Here is a 23,580-nt window from a genome sequence, read left to right on the forward strand (position 1 = left end):
AAAGAGGGCAGTGGACTTACACAGGGTTATCTCTCATCCCATGGAGAAACTGGGCTGCAGGGACAACTCAACTCAGCCCACCTCAGACACTGAATAGTATCTCTACTCCCACCTCTACATTCCTGTTTGAAGCCCAGATGGATTTTGTTGGAGTCACCAGATGGGTTGCTGAGCCCCTGAGCTTCCATGGATGCCTTCATGGAAGTTTCCACTGAAATTAGGAGGAAGCTCTCAAACCCCACAGCATAACTGAAGTTTAATGAGTTACCATGAACCAAACAACAGTAGCACATATTCATCCTCTTACCACATCCCCAAAGAGAGGTGAAACAGGATTGCTTGTTCTTCCTCAACCTTGATTCAGAGACACAGTGGCACGAAGTCACGGGCAATCAACCCCCAGTTGCTCTGGAGCTCTGCCCAGCAGTGGAACCAGTTGTGTGTGGTTTATTCTTAGGCCAAGCCCCAATGTCTCAGCTACATGTGGCCAATGATTACAGGAACCCAATGCAACTTAACCCCATCCTGCTCAATACTCTACACTCAGTTTACTTATTAGCTGGAATTACAGTGGAAACATGATGAGAAGAAAGAGTGAACGTGAGGGAATTCTCAAACAAAAAGGTAGTGCCAAAGAAGAGACAGTTCAAAGATGACAACTTAAGCACAGCAGAGAAAGCCAGATGCTGGTAACAGGGTCCACTGACAGAACTAAATGAGAGGATGGACCAGGTCCAGGATCCCTCTGGGGCAACATTTCAGGAGCAAGGGGAGACAAGGCTGGAGGCTCAACTTCAACATGGACCCATGATCCAGCTAGAAGGCAGGATCGGGGATAAGGCTGAGGACCAGTATTCCTGTAACACAGTTCAGGGAGGGAGGGAGCACAGGCCCACAGCTGAGGTTAAATAGGTCTCCTGATCCATGGACAGAGTATGCTTGGGGGTCCCAGGTGAGGTTGATCAGGGCTATTATGGCTCATTGCTGCTCTCAGTGCCCTGACACTGCTGCTTCCAACATACTCTGTCACTCAAACTCCCTGGGTCATTGTCAGCAACAAAAATGAGTTACCACCTCTGAAATTCTTTATAGCACTTTGTGATCCAATCCTAAGGAAATGTTTTATCAAGGAAAAAAATCAACAAAATGTCCAAGGTTAACGTCTCTGAAGGATTTGGCTTGCATGAGGCATTTATTCTTTCCAGAAAGTCCCAGATTAGGTAAAACAAGGCATACAATATTCCCTGAAGGAGATGAAACTCCCGAAAAAAAAAAAGAAAGGAAAAAAAAAAAAGAAAAGAAAGGGGAAGGATTGTGAAAAACTTTTCCTAATAACCAGAAACACATGCCCAGAATTCAGACCAGAAGAGGAATGGCCGAGTCACATAGGAGTCTTGTTATATGACATGCAAATCCTCTCCCACAACAAGCTGATGACCCTGTTTAGGGATGTCACACACCGAAGAGGAAAGCAGTACATCCTGATGAACAAGGGCATGTTTGGACATATGTGCAAGCCATTTTTTTCCTGCTGAAATTAAGTTCTGCTCAAAAACGTCACCCCTGGTTTTGTTTGTTTGTAGTTACTCATTTAGGGTTTGTAGGTGTTGGGTGTATGAGTGGAAATGGCCTTATGGACAGGCTCGGCATCAGGAATCGGAGAAACATTCCTGCATTGCAACCAGAAAGGAGACTGAGAGAAAAAGCAGGAGGGGTGAGCAGTGGCTTTTTGTCACTAGATGGAAGTATGGAGCCATCGAAGACCTGTCTGCTCCTCAAAACACAGCGCAAGGGTGGGCAAGCTGCCTCTGCTCTGCCTAACACAGGTCCAGGACCGTGTTCTGTTAGCAACCTGCACTTGAGGGAAAGGCCAGGAACAAGCAGACAGCACAGGAAAAGGAGATGTGGAACCTATGCCCAGCTCTTTCACTCACTGACACATGATTTGGGCTAAATGACTTCATCTTCAAGGCATCTGTGTGTAAGGTGAGGATGGCAGGGCACTGCCCACGGAGTCTTTTGGAGGGCAGGTGCTCCAAAAGGAAAGCAGCATGGAAAGACTACTTTTCCAGGACTTGCAGCATTTCTGGGTCGGAAGATCCTTGCAGGAGCCTAGTGAGGGGTCCCCTCATGCTCCCCCCAGCCATCGCACAGAGGCCACCTCGCGAGAGGAATGTGGCAGTTGTTGGACACCACACGGCACCTCCAACTGAACAGCTGAGGGGAGGATAATGTGGGATAAGGCAAGGTTTAACAACTCTGTCTGCAACCTCTCAGGAGCTCCCTTCGAGGGAACGATGTGGGAATGCTGCCTGTGCTCACAATTCCTGCACCTGGACCTGTAAGGAGAGCACAAAGCACCCCAGGGGAAAGCCAGCCTAATGGGGTTCATGCTTGGACCATAGAATGACAGAATCATAGAATCACATCATGGTTTGGGTTGGAAGGGACCTTAAAGCTCATCTATTCCAGCCTCCCTGCCATGGGCAGGGATTTCACTCCCTAGATCAGGTTGCTAAGTAACCAGGGCTATGTGACTGATGGCTTTGGTCACCTGGTGACCAGCAGCATAGTGCTTATCTTGAATATGGCTTTGGATAAGCAGCTTCTCCTACAATGCAAGGTGTGCTGTGCTGGGTACACAGTGAGGAAAACCAGCTTGAAACTGCTTGAACTTAGTGACTCAGTCCAGACACAGGGCTTGGAGAAAGATCTCTGCTTTCCAGCTTGGTATTGTCATAAAATTATGGAATGTTTCAGGCTGGAAGGGACCTTAAAGGCCATCTCATTCCAACCCCCTGCCACAGGCAGGGACACCTTCCACTAGACCAGGTTGATCCAAGCCCCATCCAACCTGACCTTGGACACTTCCAGGGATGGGGCAGCCACAGCTTCTCTGGGCAACCTGTGCCAGGGCCTCACCACCCTCACAGGGAACAATTTCTTCCTAATATCTAGTTTAAATCTACCCTCTTTCAGTTTAAAACCATTATCCCATGCCCCTTCCATGCTGGTCCTAGCCACAGGAGGAGCGCTGAGATAAGCTGGCTTGAGATTTTAGGTTCATCTTGTAAAATGACAGATAAAAAACCCCCATCTTTCCTTCTGAATCTCAATTCACTAATCAATTACGTCTGAGCACTCTCAGGTGAGGCAGAAAGGGATGAGCAGCGAGATTTCAGAAGTGGTGTTTTGTTTTACCACATCCAATTCCTCATTGAACACCTTAACATAGACATCTGAGTATGAGAAAGCCAATACAGCTTGTTCATGATCATTTCCAGATCAGGAGAAGAAAGAGCCCCTGGTAAGTCAGGAATCACAGAATCACAGAATGGTTTGGGTTGGAAGGGATCTTAAAGATTATCTAGTTCCAAACCCCTGCCAAGGGCACGGACACCTTCCATTAGAGCAGGTTGCTCCAAGCCCCTTCCAACCTGGCCTCGGACGCTTCCAGGGATGGGGAGTCCACAACCTCTTCAGGCAGGAATGGCACTCAGAGCTCTTCTTCTCTCTGGTGTTTTAAACACCAGATCTTCCCAGCTGAGCTGCTCCCTGTCCTGCCATGATTTACAGAAGAAGGGATGGTGAAGTCAGGGAACAGAAACATAAATACTTCATGAGCTGATTGGGGGAAGATGATAAGAAATTCACAAAAGGGTATTTAAAGTCAACTAAGAAGTTGAAAAGCAAAAAGCATCCTTTGTATTATTCAGGCATCACCAATATCTTCAAATTTCCCTTTATTACTGTTCCTTTACACTATAAAAAAGTATTTTCTTTCCTGAAATCTTAACATTCATATTATAAACTTTTTTTTCAGATTTTAAAACCTTTTATTACCACTACTTCTACTTACATTTGCAGCCCATAGCCAAGCTGCCTTACTTGCCTGGCTCATTTTTCTATCTGATTTGCAACAGATTCAACTCCTTCCTTTGAGAGGAAAAACACTGGTGCCTCCGGGAGCCTTCCTGCCTGTCTTTCCTGGGTCACTTTTCAGCATGATAAAACCCTGTTGAACTTGTTCCCCATAGTTACTTTTGCTGCATTTTAAACAGGCACTGAACTTCTTTAAATGCTAAATCTATTGCCAGTGCAGCTGCTTTAATGACAGGTTTGAGGCTTCTTTGGTTTCAAGGTTGAGTGTGCTTGGCTCACATCCCCTGTGGTCGTGGAGGGGATACGTCCCCCGGCTGCCTCCCCGTGGCAGATGCTGGAGCCTGGGGATGCACACAAGGCAAATGGGTGAGGAAAAACCAGCACCTTGCAAGGGATTTGTCTGCTGCAGCTTTGGTCTTCTGCTAGCCACTCAGAGGATGCTCCCCTGCTCTCTTGGGGTCTGCAAAATACACAGGATGGCCATGGAAAACAACGGTTGTGGCTGACTCCCAGACCTGTCATAGAATCATTAAGGCTGGAAAAGACATCCAAGAGCATTGAGTCCAGCCTTTGATCAAATACCCCCATGCCCACTAAGCCATACCATAGAATGCCGTGTCTACTCATTTTTTGAACACTTCCAGGGGTGGTGACTCCACCACTTCACTGGGCTGCCCATTCCAATGCTTAACTACTCTTTCCGTGAAGAAATTTTTCCTAATAACCAACATGAACCCCCCCCATGGTACAGCTTGAGGTCATTTCCCCTTGTCACAGAATCACAGAATGGTTGGGGTTGGAAAGGACCTTAAATATCATACAATTCCAACCTCCAAGTCCTGTCACTTGCTACCTCGGAGAGGAAACTGGCCCCCACCTGGCTACAACCTCCTTTCAGGTAGTTGTAGAAAGCAGGAAGGTCCCCCTGAGACTCCTTTTCTCCAGGCTAAATGAAGCTGCCAAGTATAGAAATTCTTCTAAATCAAAAATACAGCCACAAGGGAAAAAAAAACCCAACTTCAAATAAAGCTGGCTGCATCTGCATTATGAAAAACATCCTAGTATTGAGGTTTTTCCCAGAGATTTTCCTCTGCTGGGCTGCTCACAGGCATCATCTCATTCACACTTCCCATCAGGCAGGGCTCTGTTTTGGTGTGATGAACCATCACTCCCTCAGTCTCTGTGCTACAGGGCTTTTTATCATGCCAACAAATAGTATCCAAGAAAAGCTACAGCTCTGTAACCACACAACATCAGACAGTGTCTAGTACCAAAAAAAATTTCAGTTTAAATAATGACAAAGCAATACACAATCTCACATGGCTGTGGGAAAAGACGCCTGCTGCAGATTTTGCAAACTAAGTGACAACATCCCCAGTGGAAACTTGCACAGCTTGGACCACAAACCCCAGAGGAAACATGGAAAGATAAAATCAAGAGGTGTCAGTTTGGATGGAAGAAATCTCTCAGGGACATCTAGGCAGGCACTGCTGCAGAGTGAACCTTGGCATTTGCTTAAACAAACAGCTGGTAGAGGATTGGGTTTCGGAATCAAACTGCAACCCAGCACCTACTGAGCTTCATCCATCATTAGTCTTTCATTAGGAAACTTGTTCTTGGCCTGGTCCCCAGTTCTCTGAGAAGTGATTCAGGCAAAAGCCAGCCCCACTGCGTCCAGCAAACTCTTTCCTTACACCCATCCCTACCCTTGTGGCAAAGCAGATGCCCACTTGCTTCTCATTTTAATACAAAATTCCTTCTGTTCGATGAGTTTTCATTGTAAAAGCTGCCACTGCCCCATCCCCTCCATCCACCCCTGCTCACCACATCTAAGCAGGGGGAACAGGTGGGACAGCTGACCCTGGTGAATGAAAGGAGAGCACAGTTTTGCTCCCTTCACCCCTTTCTCACAGCCTGCCCTGCTGTCAGTGATCCCCCCAGTCCCTGGGGATGGGGGATTTGTGTGTATTAGTCACATGAAAGAGAAGAGCCTGCAGCAGGCTGCTCCAGGCTGCTCCTGGCTGCTCCTGTGCTTTGCTTCACCCTCCAAGTGAGGGGATGGCTTGCCACTGTATTCCTCAGGGCTGGAATCAAATTGCACCTCTTTTTATATTATTTGCACAAACTGGTTTCTGTGTAAGACGTGCTACAGCTCTAAATAAAAAAAAGAAAAATTTAAAAAAAAAGAAAATAAAAAAATAAAAGGAAAAAGAACAGCTTACAAAGATCCCAGCTGTGCATGGAAATGTGTAAAGCCAGACACTTGATATGAGATCTTTTTCCGTCTTCAAATCCCTGGGGTGGGAGTTGGTCTCATTTGCCTTGTGTGAAGCTCCACAGTCTGTCATCACACAGAGGGTTCAAGCAAAACATTAGTGGTCTCTCTCTGTCCAAACTATATTAATCTGATGTCACACACACCAGACTCCCAGAGGGACCCCGCTAAGGTGGACTCACACTCATGTCCTGATCAGTGAACCACATCTTGGGGATGTTGTTCTTCTCTCAGGACTGAAAGCCATGAACTCAAGGAAGTCACACAGGTGAACACCAAAGCTACTACACCAAGAGAAAGCAATGGAATGGAAGCCAACAGAAAGGTTTGGGTTGGAAGGGACCTTAAATATCATCTTGTTCAAACCCCCTGCAATGGGCAGGGACACCTTCCACTATCCCAGATTGCTCCAAGCCCCATCCAAACCTGTCCTTGAACACTTCCAAGCATGGGGAGTACACAACCTCTCTGGAAACCCTGTTCCAGGGCCTCACCACACTCACAGGGAAACATTTCTTCCTAATATCTCATCTAAACCTGCCCTCCTTCAGCTTAAGGCCGTTCCCTCTTTTCCTACCACTACATGCCCCTGCAAAAAGTCCCTTCTAAATGCAGATTCCTAAATAGCCTTAAGGCTGCTCTGTATTGCCAAGGTCAAGGAATAGGTTTCACCATAGGCCTGATTAACCTTGGTTTTTATGGACACACTGATCACCTGCCCTCATACCAGCAGGTAGGAGCAGTATTTTCACCTCTCTCAGTTACCTCTGGTTGTTGGAAGTCACAAAGCCCCACAGTAGCTCAGTTACACTGGGAGTAAAACAGTTTTTTTCCATCCAGCAACACAAAAGTCTTTTTCTCAAGTATTTAAGGTGCTTGTATATGTCTCAATATATCTCGAGGTGTTTGTACACATGAGTTCTGTTTATGTTATTCCCATAACCATCTTCTGGCAGAAAAATTAGTCACAGAAAGCAGAGGGAAAGATTCAGTCCCAGCAGGATGAAACAACCATATCTTTATGTGGATGGGACACTAAAAAAAAAAAAAAAAAAAAAAAAAAAAAAAACACATCTGACTGTTGACACAAGTATCCTGATCATTGGTACAAGTCTGGGACAGATGTGGTGACCACATATCACTTTTCTCCTCAATGAAGGTGTCAGTGATGTTGCAGGGTTCGTTTGGGAGCTCCTGATGGGTTCGTCATTGTCCAACACACTGCTATTACTAGTGCTTTGAGTCTTAATTTGTTTTCTCACTCAAAACAACTTCTTTCACGTTTTCTTCTCCTTTTCTTCTTATGTTCAGGGGGTTTTCATAAACTAGATTAATCAGGCCAGAAGCCACTTCCTACCCAGTCTTAAAAAAAAATAAACTTCTGTTAAACCACAGGAAGATTTTTTCCCCCAGCTTTTCAGTACTGCCAGAGATCTGAAAAGCTGGTTATTCCTCTAATCAAGATATCCTCTGCCTGCTCCTGCACAGACCCACTGACTCAGCAATGAAGAGAGAAATAGAAATAGAGAGGACCAAAGCCCACAGGTGGGATGAGGAAGGAAGCTTTGATCACAGCTTGCTTGATATGTTTATGCTTCAGTGCTTTAGTTTAGAATGGGTTTGCATGGGTTAAAATGCAAATTGAATGAATATTCAACCCTCAAAAGCAAGATGATTCCCTTATTTCAGGGCAGGAGGCCTGTTTGGCCCAGCCAGATGCATTTCATAGACATTTCCAGCCATGTGTGCGTGTGCAGGGGGAGGGCCACTAAAAATAAAAGTGCCAGTGTTCCCTCTGTCAGCCCTTGACCCACCTGTTCCTCTTTTAGCCCAAACGTGTCCACCTCTGACCCTGCTGTGGGTCAGAGGCATTTGGGAGGCCGAGCCCCCACCCCTTGTTCCCCCACTCCCCATGGCAGCTGTGTAAACCTCAAAGGCAACAGCTGGGACCAGGGATGATGCCTCCAGCTCCAGGGTGGAGGGACAGCAAAGGGCATCAGCAAAGGCTCCAAATCACTGGCCTGATCTAGATTCCAACTCACTGCTGGTGGGGACTCAATTTATTTAAGTCACACGAAGTTTGGCAGTACACCCATTTGAACCCCCTGCCCACAAATCCAGATCAACTTGCTCTCAAGAGTTCTCACTTCTATGTGTTAATTTGGTAATTGCCTGACCTGAGGGACTCCAGGATGGGATTTTGGGTTTGGGATCTGCTCAGCCATGCTGTGACCCCAAACTCCCCCCAAGGAACCCCGGCCACATGTTCTCTGTAGATACAGGGATGTGGAGGGAAAAGAGGAAAAGAATGAAGAAACTCTTCTTTTGAGTGCTGAGTGAAGCCTTGAAATTACCTGGGAGCTGCAGGGAGGGTTTTTCCATCCTCTGGCATCCAGGGACAGTAAGTTTCACATCCGGACTTCAGAAAGATAAAGATGCACAGGTTGATTCTTCCCATGTTTGTACATGCACCTGTTTGCAGGCTATTTTCCAAAAGCCTGACATGGAATTGGGCCTTGAGGAGATCCTCCTTAATCTAATTAACTGCAAAAACACTGGTGGGATGAGGTCGAAACACTACCCTAAGGCATCACTTTTTTTTATCCTGTCTAAATACATGTCAGAACTCAACAGTGCTTCTCCAGGATCCTTTTTCCTACCTTGAAGGCAGATGGAACTGTCCTAGAATCACAGAATCATAGCATGGTTTGCACTGGAAGTTACAACCCTGTACCACGGCAAGACATCTTGGTACAGGGGAGAAGGCAGGAATCCACTTTTCCTATTCTCATGCCAATATATTAAGACAGTCACAAGTTGTCCACTTCAGCAGGTCAGTGGGACAGTGGCTTTCTGGCTTGAGGGATAGCTAGAAAAAGCATCCCTGCTGCTTGAACAAATCCTTGGCCATGCATCAGGGCAGCCTCCTTGGTGCTCCTGACCTTCATCAGGTAAGAGGAGCAAAGAAATAAAGACTATTGTCTTCCCAGCAGTCTTACCTGACAGACTTTTACTACTGGATGGCCTCAGACATGTCTTTCCTCTCTTCTCAGCTTTCAGAAAGTATTTGGAGATCTAAAGTGGCAACTCCAGGTTCACTTGCCAGCTCTGTCCTAGACTTACAGGGGATGCTGGGTAATTCACTTAAGGTCTTCTTATCTATAACAGCAGGAGTAATATGAGATTAGTGACTAACCCATGTCCCCATGTGCCACATCTACACATCTTTTAAATCCTTCCAGAGATGATGACTTCTCTAGTGCTCTGGGCAGCCTGTTCCAGAGCTTGACAGCCCTTTGGGGGAAGAAATTTTCCCTAATATCCAAACTAAACCACCCCTGGAACAACTTGAGGCCATTTTGTCTTGCTTGTTCCCTGGGAGCAGAGCCTGACCAGCACCTGGCTCTACTCTCCTGTCAGAGAGTTGTAGAGTGAGGTCTCTCCTGAGAGTCCTTTTCTCCAGACCATCAAGAAGGGAATATTACTTCATGTCATTTAGACTGGGGACCCCCTGAAAAAGGAAACAGGGAGCACTTGCCACATGAGTTTCTGGCATTGCTGGGAGGAGATGGGAGCCTCTGTAGCCTTTGTTCAAACCCACTCAGGGGAGCCCTACTCAGATGCTTTCAAACCAAACACTGCCAAAACAAACCCGACAACAGCCAGTTCAGAGAATGCCAAGATTGAGGAGACTTCGTTAGGAGATTCATTAAATATTGGGTGAAAACCAGGCTACTTCTTGGCCTTTTTCTTGAGATTATTGTCTCCTCCCGTGCTTGCTGTGCCTCAGTAAAGGTCCAAGGGCTTGCTGGAGTGAAAATCCCAGGAACTGGACTGACGATACCTGTTGGCAGTCTCTGTGTCAGTCCAAGTCTGAAGAGGTCAACAACCTGATCTTCCCATCACCTATCCCAGAGACCACAATCTAAAGCAAGCCCAGACTCCAAGACTGAGTGTTTTCCAAGTGGAGAGCACTGAATTTCTGCATCCAGGCCATAAATATTCCATATTCAAACAGCCTTTTCCATCCTGGAGTCTATGCCAGCTTTCCACCTCCCTTCCCCATCACCAACTCTCCCAGGCAGGGAACTCCCCCACCCAAGCCCTCTGCAGCTCCATCAGCTGTCACAGGCCCCACATTCCTGCAGGACTCCCAGAATTGGCAGCTCTGGACATCTGCTCTTTTCCACCCCCACAAATATGCAAGCAGGTGTGAGGCACCACCACTTGCCTTGTTCCTGGCCACTCTTACCCAGGCAGTGGGAAGGAAGGCACAGCTAGAGGGGCAGATGATCTGTTCCCCTCCATCCTCTTTGCATCCCTCTGGGGAATGTATAGAAAGAAAAATCAAACTCCTCACCACCACTGAAGCACCTAGAAAAGATGAAACTTATGTGTCTGAATATAATTCCTCTCTATTTCACTCCAATGGTGACAATGAGAAAATCCATGGATTTTCTTTGCAGGATGCAAAGAGTGTCTGGAGCATGTGCTTTTTGGATCAGTAAAGCTACAGAATACTGGGCAAAATAAATGGCATCTGTACTACTCTCACATTAAAAGGACTTTCAATGAAGGGATTCTGAAAAATAACAATTATTAGTGAAGACCGAGATAGAAAAAATATTTTTCATAGAATCATCACAGAATGGTTGGGTTGGAAGGGACCTAAAAGCTCATCTAGTTCCAACCCCCCTGCCATGATCAGGGTGTTTCAAGCCATGTCCAACCTGGTCTTGGACACTTTCAGGAATGGGACAGCCACAGCTTCTCTGGGCAATGAAATGCTCAGAGAATATAGAAAAATAGAGAATAGTTTGCTTTCTATAATGAGTTTATAGTTATCCATCTTATCAATTATTTTATGAGTGACAATCAGCAAGAAGCACTATAGAGAACTTGTTTTGTCTACATCCCAATGAATCTAAAAGTACTGAATAGGAATAAATAAAAAATTAAGTGAATGAAGTTTATGCCCTATGAGTTATTAACTAGGATTAAAAGAAAATAATTCGAAACATTCAATTACTTTTTTTCAGACAAATAGGATTTTAGTGGAAATAAAAGAAAAAAAAAAAAACACTATCTATTTTATGCTGAACCTTTAAGCTCATGAGTGTGTTCAATGCACCGAGGTGGTGGGTTTAGAGAGACAACTTCCTTTCTTTCCATAAGGAACAGTCTTATGTCTTATAGGAAATACAGAATTAATGTAATGATTGCATGTGGGGTTCCTGAGCCAAACTGCTGCTCTCAATATCCCTTCAAGGTGCCTCAATGGCTCTAAATATTAAGGTTCATTTTTTGCAACTTCCACGTGCCCACAGAAGAAGTCTCATGCCCAGTTTGCTCCCAGCTACCATTCCTGGATCCTTGTGAAACCTTGCACTGCCTGAGAGCTCTGGCACATTCCAGTGGCACCAAACCCCGCCCTCAGCCCCCCTTTGCTTCATCTAAAATCTGCCAAACACCCACCCAGGGTATTGCAGGAGAGAGTCAGCCCCCAGCCACACAAAAGTAATCTTCCCATGGCAAGAGTCTCTATCAGCCTGCACCTCAGGAAGTCTTCCTTCATCCCCATATCACCATTGGCCAATCAGAGTTCAAATCAGTTCAGCAGTTTAATTACCTCAGTAGCCTCATCTTCTCAGATGGTAAAATTGATGGGGAGATAGACAACAGGTTAGCAAAGGCATACAGTGCTTTTGGAAAACTCCGTAAAAGAGTATGGCGTAATAAACACTTGAAGAAAAGTACCAAGATCAGTGTTTACAGAGCCATTGTGCTGTCTACTCTCTTATATGGCTCCGAATCCTGGGTCATCTACTGTCACCACCTGCGTCTCTTAGAACGCTTCCATCAACGCTGCCTCCGCACAATCCTAAACATCCACTGGTCAGATTATGTGACCAACACATCTGTTCTAGAACAAGCAGCAGTCACAAGTATTGAGGCCATGTTGTTGAGATCACAGCTGCGTTGGGCAGGGCACGTCTCCAGGATGAAGGACCACCACCTCCCTAAGATCTTGCTTTATGGTGAACTTGCCACCGGCTGCCGCAAGAGAGGAGCTCCGAAGAGGAGATACAAGGACTCCCTGAAACAACATCTCAGCCTTGGCCATATTGATCAACATAACTGGTCCACTCTGGCCTCCAATCAGGAGGCCTGGAGACACACCATCTATAACGCAGCTGTCTCCTTTGAGAACACCTGCAGGATCACTCTCGAGGAGAAAAGGCAACGCAGAAAGAATTGTGTCTTGCAGAATTTACCACCTAAGGAGTCTTTCTTCTGTGCCTTTTGCAATCAGATACCTCTATCTCGTATTGGCTTCATTAGCCACCAGCATGCTTGTAACAAATGTGGATAGAGCCTTCCTAAATCTTCATTCACGAAGCCTAGCCATGATGATGATGATGGCAAGAGTAATGTAGAACCTGGATAAACTACCAGAGGGCAATGGAAACTCAATCACGTTTTTATCCCTCTTTTTCAGGTAAGTAAAGTGAGTGAGGCACCAGGGTCTCCTTTATCTGTCATGGACTTTTCCCAGTGCCATGCACAAGATGTGTTCTTGTCCCTTTTCCTTTCTTTCCATGGTGGATGTGAACCCATGCTCCCATCAGCCTGATTCAGCTACAGCTTTAGGAGAGAGGGAGGGCAGGGTGGCATTGTCTCCAGCACCTGGATAAGATGATCCTGCTTTTCCAGCTGTGCTTCCCAAGGAGCAAGTTGTCTGTGTCATGGCACTCACACCACTACAGCTGCACTTCAAATGGATGAATGGAAAGATCACAAAATCATGGAATGGTTTGGGTTGGAAAGGACCTAAAACCTTATCCAGTTCCAACCCCCTGCCGTGGGCAGGGGCATCTTCCATTATCCCGAATTGCTACAAACCTTGTCCAACCTGGCCTTGAACACTTCCAGGGATGGGGCAGCCACAGCTTCTATGGGCAACCTGTGCCAGTGCTTCACCACCCTCACAGGGAAGAATTTCTTCCTATTGTTTAATCTAAATCTACTTTCTGTCAGTTTAAAACCAGTCCTGTCACTCCAGCTCTCTTAGGTGGGGTTTCACCAGAGTGGAGCAGAGGGGCAGAATCCCCCCCTCACCCACTGCCCATGCCATTGGAATGAGCCCAGGATGTGAAAGCCAACAAAGATGAGGTGCTCAGATTTGTTCTCCCATTTCTTTCCATCCCACCTCTGTCCCCTTTGACCACAGGTGGCTTTTGCTGAGTGTCCAAGGCAGAGGGTGACCCCCATGTGTGCAGCACCCTCAGCTCTGGCTCGTGCCACAGGGGCACCCCCCTGTTCTGCAAAGCAATGCCAACTATGGGGGATGTTCAGGGAAGGCTGCACAGCCTGTGCTGCACCTCCCCAAGGCTTGGACTGTGCTCCAGAGGAGCAAATGCCCACAGTAAACATCCTGATCACCCTCCATGTCATATCACAGGGTTTTGGGCAATAGTAACTTTTGGGGTTTAGGTAATATATTCATATGTCTTGGTGTGGGGGGGGGTAGAATACTATTTCCCAAACTTGATCTTTTACAACCTGATCAAAGAAGCATGTCTTCCCTATTTTTCAAAAAATTCTGAGTGCTAAAATAAATCTTGAAGGAAAAAAAATTTTTTCCAAATTATATAGTTATACTTGTTTGTGAATGCAGTCAGAAAAAAAAATAAAACAAACAGGTTACATTCATTTTTCAAATTAATATTATTATTTTTTATCTTGGTGCAAGGGGACAGGGTTGCTCCAAGTGGGACAAGACCAGTGTAATGTGTCTCCCTAATAAACTTATCCTGATTTCCTACTTTTCCCCCTCTCTTATTTTTTTCCTTATGTTGGAATTTGGGAAGATTTTCATCTTTCTCAGCATTAAAGGAGCAAATTACAAGTCAACCTGTCACTCTGCTCCTTACCAGACTCCTATGAGACCTGAAAAACACACCTTTTAAAAGTACATATCATTTTCCCCCCATTTTCTGTCAAAATCTCAATGTTTAGTATATTTTTTTGTCACGGGGGAAAAATACTTTTGAATTGTTCTCATTATTTTTTAGCAGGGAAATCCTTTCACATGTTAAAAGCAAAGTGACCATACAACCCTGTAGTCACTTCCAGAGCTTTGAACACTCACCTGGGACAAGAGAAATCAATAGGATGGAGAAAAAAAATAAGGAAGCAGGTCTGTGATGAAAGACAGACTGTGATAAAATCATCTGAGACAGCAATGCCCTGAAGTAAATGAGACAGCACCAGGCAATGCTGCTGGGTGCAGGAACTTCATCTTCCTCACTGCAGGAACATCCTCACCATGGTTTTGGCTGAAGTGACTACTTTCTCCCATCATTTTCTGGTCACAGATCAGGAGTTTGCATGGAATGAAACACATCTCAACAGGCAGCTGGATGCAGCAATCCTGTTTTGGAGGTTAAAAAGCTTTTGTAATAAGCATGTGAGCTGTTTGGCATCATGGCCAGCTGTGCCAATCATACTGAATTTACCAGGTTATACACAGAATAAAGGGTGAGACGTTTTTAAGTCCTCACTCTGCCAAAAACTTCTTCCAAGGACTTGGACGCTTCATCCAGTGCCTCAGTTTCCCAACCATAAACAACATTTTGATAGCACTGCCACCACTCCTCTCTCAGGGTGGGAAGGAGATCAAAGAGATGCTCTGAGGCACCCAGACACCCTATTAATTCTTGGCTGTGAGGGCGGTGAGGCCCTGGAACAGGTTGCCTGGAGAAGTTGTGGATACCCCATCCCTGGAAGTGTTCAGGGCCAGGCTGGATGGGGCTTGGAGCAACCTGACCTAATGGAAGGTATCCCTGCCCATAGGAACAGGATGATCTTTCAGGTCCCTTCCAACCCAAGCCATTCTAGGACTCTATGGTTAATATTATTTGCTGGTCAAAACCTCTCTGCAGACATTCACCCACACCAGTGGATTAAGTTCCAGTCTCCCTGGGATGTTATTTTTTAAACAGCTTTGGTGGAGAAGAGATAAAAAGGCATATTTTTAATGACCCCAGGGTGGGGAGGATCCTGGCTGTACTGGTGTGACTTGTGGAACTGGTTGGGCTCAGCCCTTGCTGTCTGATCCCAACACTTGCAAAAGCCCAGCTCCTCCTGTCCGGCCTGACCACCACTAAGCAAAGAGTCCATCAGGATTTCGTAGCAGCTCCAAATCCAGCTCCCTCCTCCTTCTCCTCCTCCTGCTGCATCCTTCTGGCCATTAAAACATTAAACTGATGTACCTGCAATAAATGGTTTTATTTCTTGGGGGCTTTTTCTAACAGGACTGAGCTGCAGCATCGGAAAAAGGGATATACTGCTGAAGTGCCCTCCCAGCAACGGGACAGCTGAAGGGGTGTCACTCAACATGCCGCTGTCAGAGAGTGATTGAGGTGGACAGGAGGGACGGGAATGGCCACGGGCTGTAAAGGACACGGGCAGGTGGGAGGAAGGGGCGATGGGCTGGGCTGGCCCCGGGGGTGGGCGATACAAAAGGGACAGTGACAGCCTGCCAGGGCAGGGACCGCGCCGGGATGGCAGCAGAGCATCTTCGGGGCAGAGCAAGGCAGGGAGGGGCAGATGGGTGTGAAGAGACAACGGGCAACCCGATGCCAGGGTGGCAGGAGGCTGCTCTGCCCTGAGAGGGCTGAGAAACCTTTAGCAACAGAGCCAGCAAGGGCGTTAAGAGGACGCTGATGCAAGATAGGAGGGGGAAATGAGCGAAGGTGGTAGAAAACAGAGTGAGGGGAGCGGAATTTAACACCGTTGTCACTAGGGAGAAGTTAAAAAAACAGAGGCAGTGGTGTAGAGGAACATGGGTGAAGGGGAAATGCCCATTTCCCTAAACACACACACTATCTCACACACACAGAGGGGTCTGTAGTATAAGATACTTCAAGCTCTTTTTTAGTCACAGCCTTGGCTAAGAGACTGTTGGGCACTTCCAGGTGTAGGCTGTTTGCTGGAGAGCATTTCTGACCACACCAGCTCCTGCTTCCTTGTGGAAACCTTGAAGAGGAGGAAAATCCCTCTCGCTGGAGTTGCCAGCCCAGCTAACACCCCTGGTATGCTATGAGGTGACAAAGGAGACAGGAGAGGAGGATGAAGGGACCAACTGCTTCTTTGCTGAAGGTAATGTCTGAGATTTACTTTTTTCTAATATGTATCTCCTGTGGTGTGAGAATTGCTGGTGCTTATGGCCAAGCCCAGAGAGGACAGGTCTAGCATCCCAGGTTGTGGAAAACATCGTAAGGAATTCTGGACAGGGAAAATGCTGACAAGGATGGAAAAGGGAAAGGAGGTGAAGTGGTGCCCTCATGGTCCAAACGGGACCCCAGATTCACTATCAAGTTCCCAGGCACCAGTCCACACTCCCTGGATGGGGCCTATGGCATGGAAGCATCCCTTCAAAGCGGATGAGCTCAGGCTCATAGCTATGGACAGACAATCCAAGGGACGGGTTGGATTTTCAGGAACATCTTCAAAGAAAGAGTTTGGTTCACAAAAGCAAAAGAGTTGGTGTTTGGTGCCCTGTTGGCCAGATCTCTCAGTTCCCAAGTAACCCTTCAGTGACCCAGGGGGTACAGGGACTTCTGAGAAGGGACTGCAGGATCTCACCTGGTCAGTGTAAGCTGGGGGGAGAGTTTCATTCCCTGGGAAGCTCTGCAACCTCAGAGTGTTCCCAAGAAGCCCCTTCTGCTTACAGAATGCCCAGGTGTAATGAACACCTTCCTAGAGGAAGTGACCTTCTGATTTTAATTCTCACCAGGGAATAAGTGATCACCAGCAATTTCCCACTAGTGTCTCCCTGTCCACCATGGCCAGGTGTTAGACTGTGTCATCTCCATACTGGTTTTGATCTATTTATTTTTCCAGACTCCTTATTAGACTATGAAGTGCTTTCTCCATTTCAAGATGGAGAGCAGCAGCAGAGATGTGCATAGGTCCAAATTCAACCCCATTACCCTTAAACCCTTAAGTGAGAAGTCAAAATGATGAGTACAGTCAATTATGGCTTCTTATGGAGTCAAGGGAGAGAGGTGTCCCCCTCTTGACACATTGCTGGGCCCTCTCTTTGGGTCCTTGCTCTCCATGGATGGCTGTTCCTTGTATTTCCAGCCTGCTGGTAGTATTCAGTAATTTAATTGGGAATGAATGACTGAAGTGGTCAGGAGTCCAGTGTGGGTTTATCCTCCTTTTGTCTCAACTTGTCCTCTTAATTCCCTGTGCTGGGATCACGTGGGGAGGAACTAACCAGAAAAGATAAAACAGAAGAAAAGGGCACTGTCCTCTTTCCCATGGCTGTATCCTCCCCACTCGCTCCCAAAGCACAATATTAATTGTCCTGGCCTCCAGGAGAAAGCTCCAAGCTGGGGAAGGGTTTGTGATGTGAGGTGATCCAAAAATTCCCAGCTAAACAGTTTCAGGTGCAAAAAGAAGTCAAGGTTGATTCCCCACCTTTTCAAGCCAGTGGCATAAATCCTACTAGCTTCTTGAGGCACAGTTATCCTAAACTGAATCATCAAATTCATCTGCATTCAAAATATGAGGAAAAAGGAAAAACTAAGGAGCAAGGGAGGCCATGCTAAACTTGTACAGCTACAGGCTCTCCAGTTTGTCCCAGGAAAAAAATTCACCTCCATGCCTCTGTTTCCCCACCAATAATTTGGGAATGCTGGTGAGCAGGCTTTGGTCGAGGGATGTGACCCTGCTTTTGGTGCAAAGTATCAGACTGGATAAATAAAATGTGGTGGGGCTAAAACAGAGCCAAAGTCTCAGTTTAAAAGCACCAGATAAAGCAGAAAATATAACTTAGAGATCCATAACTGAAATATCTTTTTATATTGAGGTAAAAGTGATAGAAAATCAAACAAGGGGACTACTAGGATGGACAGGCACATTGCCAGGACTGCTGGTGATTTGACACAGCCTTTCCAAATAACACCATTTGTCTCCAGTGTTTTACTCTCCTTCATGCCTCCCTTTTTTAACAAATTAAATATCAGCACACTGGGACTGGATGATGTTTCAGAGGTGCTCACTGAGGCCTTATTCCCGCTACTTGAGGCAGAGAGTTCATTACCACAGTTTATGGAGCAAACTCAATAAACTTTGAAACTCATGAAACCCCATCATAGCTAAAAAAACCAGTCTCACGAAAACCCTCCAAAACCCAAGGGCCTAAATATAGTCTCTGGTTAGACATAGGCACTGTTTTGAAGACAGATGCAAACTTGATTTCTTGAGTTTTGAGCTTCCTGTAAGCTGTGGTTAGGACAGGGTTAAGATGAAACTAATTAGCTCGGCTTCAAAAATCTGCCCTCAGACAGCTAATTTGTCTCCCAAGGCTAACGTGGTAACCTCCCTGACTTGACCACAGTCACATCGAAAATTGCAAAGGAGGCAAGAAAAGGCTCTATGTGAGTTTTTGCCCCATGTGAGATGCCTTTTGCTGTGGTGCCCGTAGAGAGACAATGAGGTGGTAAAATCCAAATGTGCAACAGTTTGGGCTCAAATCTTTCATTTGGAGAAGAGCAGAGTACTTGGAAGAGGATTCCTCTTTTAAGTCATAGAATCGTAGAATCACTTAATGACTTGCATTGAAAAGATCCCAAAGACCATCTTGTTCCAACCTCCTGCCACAAGCAGGGACACCTTCCACTATCCCAAGTTGCTCCAAGCCCCGTCCAACCTGGCCTTGGACAATTCCAGGGATGGGGCAGCCACACCTTCTCTGGGCAAACCTGTTCCAGGGCCTCACCACCCTCAGAGGGAAGAATTTCTTCCATCAAGTCAACAAGATGACTCCTATTTAAGCCTTCCCCTCTTTGCACTGCAGTCACATGCATGGACCTCACTGTGCCCGGGTGTGCAGACAGGAAAATGAAAGGCTAAGCAACCTCCCTCCTTCCAGGAACAACTGCTACCAGGAAAGCATTCCTTGGGCAATCCAGGGTGGAAAAAAAACTCTACAAAGAGCCCAGACGAGTGACTGCCCAAATGCCAGGCATATTAGAGAGCCAGTTTCAGGAGTATCACCTCCCATCTCATCCCCAAACCATCCCGGTCAGAGGGACCCTTGGGGGACAGCTGCCCCATTCTTTCCTCCTTCTCTTCCTCACTCCAGGCAGGGACAGACGTGACTCTGGATATGCCTCAGATGATTGGGTTACTCTCAGTGGCTCCAAAAGACATCATCTCTTGGCTCTTAGTTTTCCATGTCTGCTGTTCACAAGGAGTATAATATTCCAGGGTAAGCAAAAAAAAAAAAGAGATACTGGTTTTAAACGGAAGAATTTATGTCCTATTGCCTTCCCTCATTGCCAGCTTTTATGGCCATTCTTGTCAATTTTTTGCACTCAAACTGTGTCCCAGTCAGCTCCTGAATTTCTACTCAGCTATAATTTTCCAATCCATGTTTCTTCATCCTGTCTGTTCTGAGTTTTCTAAATCTTGGAACAGTGTGGTCTGGAATTGCAACCTAGTGAGTCTTCACTGCAGCAGTCCCAGTTCATTCCAGTCAATGAATTTAATACAAATCTTGCTCAAATTGGATTTTAGCATCATCATTAAATCCTCATTTATACCTACATAAGATTTTAAAATTCCAGTCCACAAATTGTGCCAAAATAATATGCATAAATAAGTAATATTTACCTACATACATGCTTGGGATCAAGGATCTTCCAAGTAACTAAGTCTGCTTCCTCATTAATCACTACAAACCCACTATCTGATCCCAGAATTTCTATGATACTTTAGTGCAGGCCTACGAGAAATTTAGGAATATGCTATCAGGAAGCAGCTGTAACAGCTTTAAACTGAAAGAGAGTAGGTTTAGATGGAATATTAGGAAGAAATTCTTCCCTGTGAGGGTGGGGAGGCCCTGGAACAGATTGCCCAGAGAAGCTGTGGCTGCCCCATCCCTTGAGGTGTTCAGGGCCAGGTTGGACGGGGCTTGGAGCAACTTGGGATGGTGAAAGGTGTCCCTGCCCATGGCAGGAGGTTGGAACAAGATGGGGTTTGGGATCATTTCCAACACAAAGCCCTATGATTCCATGATAAACCTCCCTTACAATTTGTTGAAGGACAGCATATTTTCCATATATAAGAAACAAGTCTATAAAATGCCTCTATGCAAAACTTCCTTGCTCTAGAACTCTTCAGCTTATTTCAGAAAAGAACAACAAGGAAACATCTCAGAAAGTAGTAGTCTTGGATAAGGGCTTTTAGTCTTTGTTATAAGGACACAGGAACTAAGAGAGCATAGCAAAAGTCAGGAACTACCAAAAAAAGATTTGCTCAGATCTGAATGAGATTTTTCCTTTCTGATCCCTAATCTTTTATCTTTTTCAGTCCTCCTGCCTTTAGGCAGATTTTTTTTTATTAAACCAATGAATTTTATTGATGTTATTTCCTTCCCTATTTTCTAGATAGCAAATTTCCATTTTTCCTCCAGGAGGAATGGGACTCCTTTCTCCTGCTCTCAATCTCATCCATCAGAGCTTCCAACAGCCCAGCTCTTAGTGAGGTTGGACTTGCAGTTTCTCTGTGCCCAACACCAAATGAGGTTAATCCCACCTCTGAGTAACTCTCTCATGCTCAACAGCCATGTGTCTGCAGGTACAGTCATGTACCTGACAGAAAACTGGGGGGAATTCTGGAGATCTGATGCTGGTCCCATCTGTCCACTTCCCTCTGCTGTACCTCAGTTTCCCTGCCTGACACCTGGATGTTTGCAATAAAAAATTTCTGTGGAACTGGAACACAGAGGAAGCAATTTGGAGTCAAAGACTTGGGAAAGCGTTTTGGAATCCTAAACTGATTTTAATTGGGAAAGGTGTCCTTTTTCCTTTGTGGCACATGGCTGTTGCATGGCTTGTTTGTGGCCCCAAAAGTAGCCCAGAGATTAAACAGGGTTGGTCCCACCTAATTAAGTGTTTATAATCATGAGTAATAAAAATCATGCAAGTCCATATGAGGTCTAAAAAGATTAAGAAGAAATTTCTATTCATTCATTATTGTTGATAATTCATGTAAAGAGATTTATGCACTCAGAAATCTGGGAACCCACAAACTGTGTCATGGCTTTACTGAAATCTCTGGGAGTTTTTTCTGATGTCAGCAAGGTTTGTTTTCCTCACCTTTTCTGAGTCAAAGGCCTTCATCTAACTGGGAATTAAATATTACACCGAGTTCTTAATCTCAAAATAAATGCTCCTGTAATATAGGTCTGTCTTACATTTAAAAAATAAAGGACAGCAATGTTTTGCTGGGGTATTTTTAACACCTGTGTTGTACTTGGTGTAAAAATCTCTGTATAATGGAAATTCAGACACCACTCCTGATCCTGGAGACTTGTAAACAATATCATTTCCTGAGTCGCTGCATGACTCATCTTTCTCTAAAATTTGCATTACATTGTTTTATCAGCTACTGAGGTTACTGAAGTAATGGCTGAGTAGGCAAAATTCCCTGCCATGAATTTTTCTAGAAATTCAAAGAAAAGTCTTTATCGGGCTTTAAAACAAAAAAATAACTACCCCTAAAAGCCACTCATCCCTTCACAGCAGCAAGTAATGATTTTTGTACAAGCAAAATTACTTAGAGCAGCATGTATAATATCAGAATTATGAAGCTTTTAAGCAAAAATAAATTTGAGCCTCTTCTAGATTACTCTGTCTCTAAAGCCATCACCCCAACAGATCACTGTGAGGAGCAATGCCATGGGATGGATTTCCATCCTAAACCCTTTTGTAGATATCATTACATCATGTAATGATACAGATTTATTAAACAGCTGACAGGGAAAAAACACAGGGGCAGAAAAACTGAGGTGGGTGAGTGTGGGATGTGAAAAATCAGCAACGTCAGATATTGGGGGATGTTGCAAGAGAGGTATTTTCTGAAGTAGTACCATGCAGAGGAGCACCTCTGTCACAGGGAAGGATGGAGACCTTGTAAGCATGGACAGCAACTCTGACTCAGCTTCTCCAACATAATAAAATGCCTGGAGAGTGACAGTAAAGCTCCAGGGAGACCTGTAGCCTCTGAGGAGTGTGTGTAGTGCTGCTCTGCACTCTGGAGTCTGTACCTGGCCAGCAACCTCTCACGAGGGTCTGCTTTCAAGGAGACTTTGTGTTTCTTTTAAATCTTGGGGCTGTTCCCACCTTGATTTTAGTGCTTCTCATCATCTGAGATCCTTCCTTAGTCTTTTGATGCTTTTAGAAGCAAAAACATGAGAGAAAAGCTTATTTTCTTTTCCTGCCCTATATACTTGTAAGGACTGGTTGTGTATCAGAAATTTGGTTACTTCCCTCCCCTTTTCTATCCTTAGAGACACTTCCACTTAGAAATAAATTATTTTTGTGAATCTGGTACGTGAACAAATTGATTCCAACCAGCTGTTTCCCAAACATGGTCATAACTCCCTTTGAGCATCCCTGAGTGTGCCTGCCCCAAGAGGGATGAGAGTGTGCAACAGCCCCAAACCCAGGACATAGCATAGGAGAGGGCACCAGGGTACCCTGCAATTCACTTCTGCTCATCATTTCTGTCATCAAGCACAGAAATACATCCATGTGTCCTGACCTCTGTGTCCTGACAGGCTCTTCTCAAAGGTGCACCAGGGCATGACACAAGTTGGAACACAGGAAATTGCAGTTAGATATCAGCACACATGTTTTTCACCATCAGCGTGGTCAAACTCTGGGACAGAGACCCCAAAACACCGAGGCAAGTCCACCCTCAGAGAGATTCAAACTCAACTAGACATGATGCTGAGCGACCTGACCTGACCTAAGCTGCTCCTGCTTTGAGCCAGGAGATGCACAAGAGCCCTCCAGATCCTTCTGGACTAACCAAAATCTCTCTGTGGCCTACAGCTTAAAACTTGTTTCTAAGCAGCCAGGCCAGGTTCTGGTGAGCTGCTGTTTGGTTCTGAAAGCATTGGCTGCTTGGCCAGGCAGCTCCCCAGGGCAGGGACCACATCCCTGTGCGTGTATGAGCAGCTCCTCTGCTCAGGCAGGTCCTCAAGGCCTTGCCTTGATACCAATAATAATGAAAAAGTGAAAGGAAAGAGCACTATTTACCACCTTTATCACCTCTCACTCATATGGCTTGGTTTTTTTTACAGCAAACTCTAGTTTTTCAGGATTTCAGGGCTGTAGAAACAAGTCCAAGACCTTCTCCAACATGTGCTTCTATGAGATTCCAGCCTTCAGCACTGTCCAATGGCACACACGGGAGTGCCTACAAATGACAGGCACTGGAAAATCTGAACCACCCGAAAATATCCCTCCAAAACATCCTACACTGGTCAAGGGCACCAAGAAAATGACAGGATTCTGTGCTGCCAATGTTTTTCCAAAGAGGAATCAGACTCTATTGGC

This window comes from Pseudopipra pipra, chromosome 3, assembly GCF_036250125.1.
Source record: "Pseudopipra pipra isolate bDixPip1 chromosome 3, bDixPip1.hap1, whole genome shotgun sequence".
NCBI classification, from domain to species: Eukaryota; Metazoa; Chordata; class Aves; order Passeriformes; family Pipridae; genus Pseudopipra; species Pseudopipra pipra.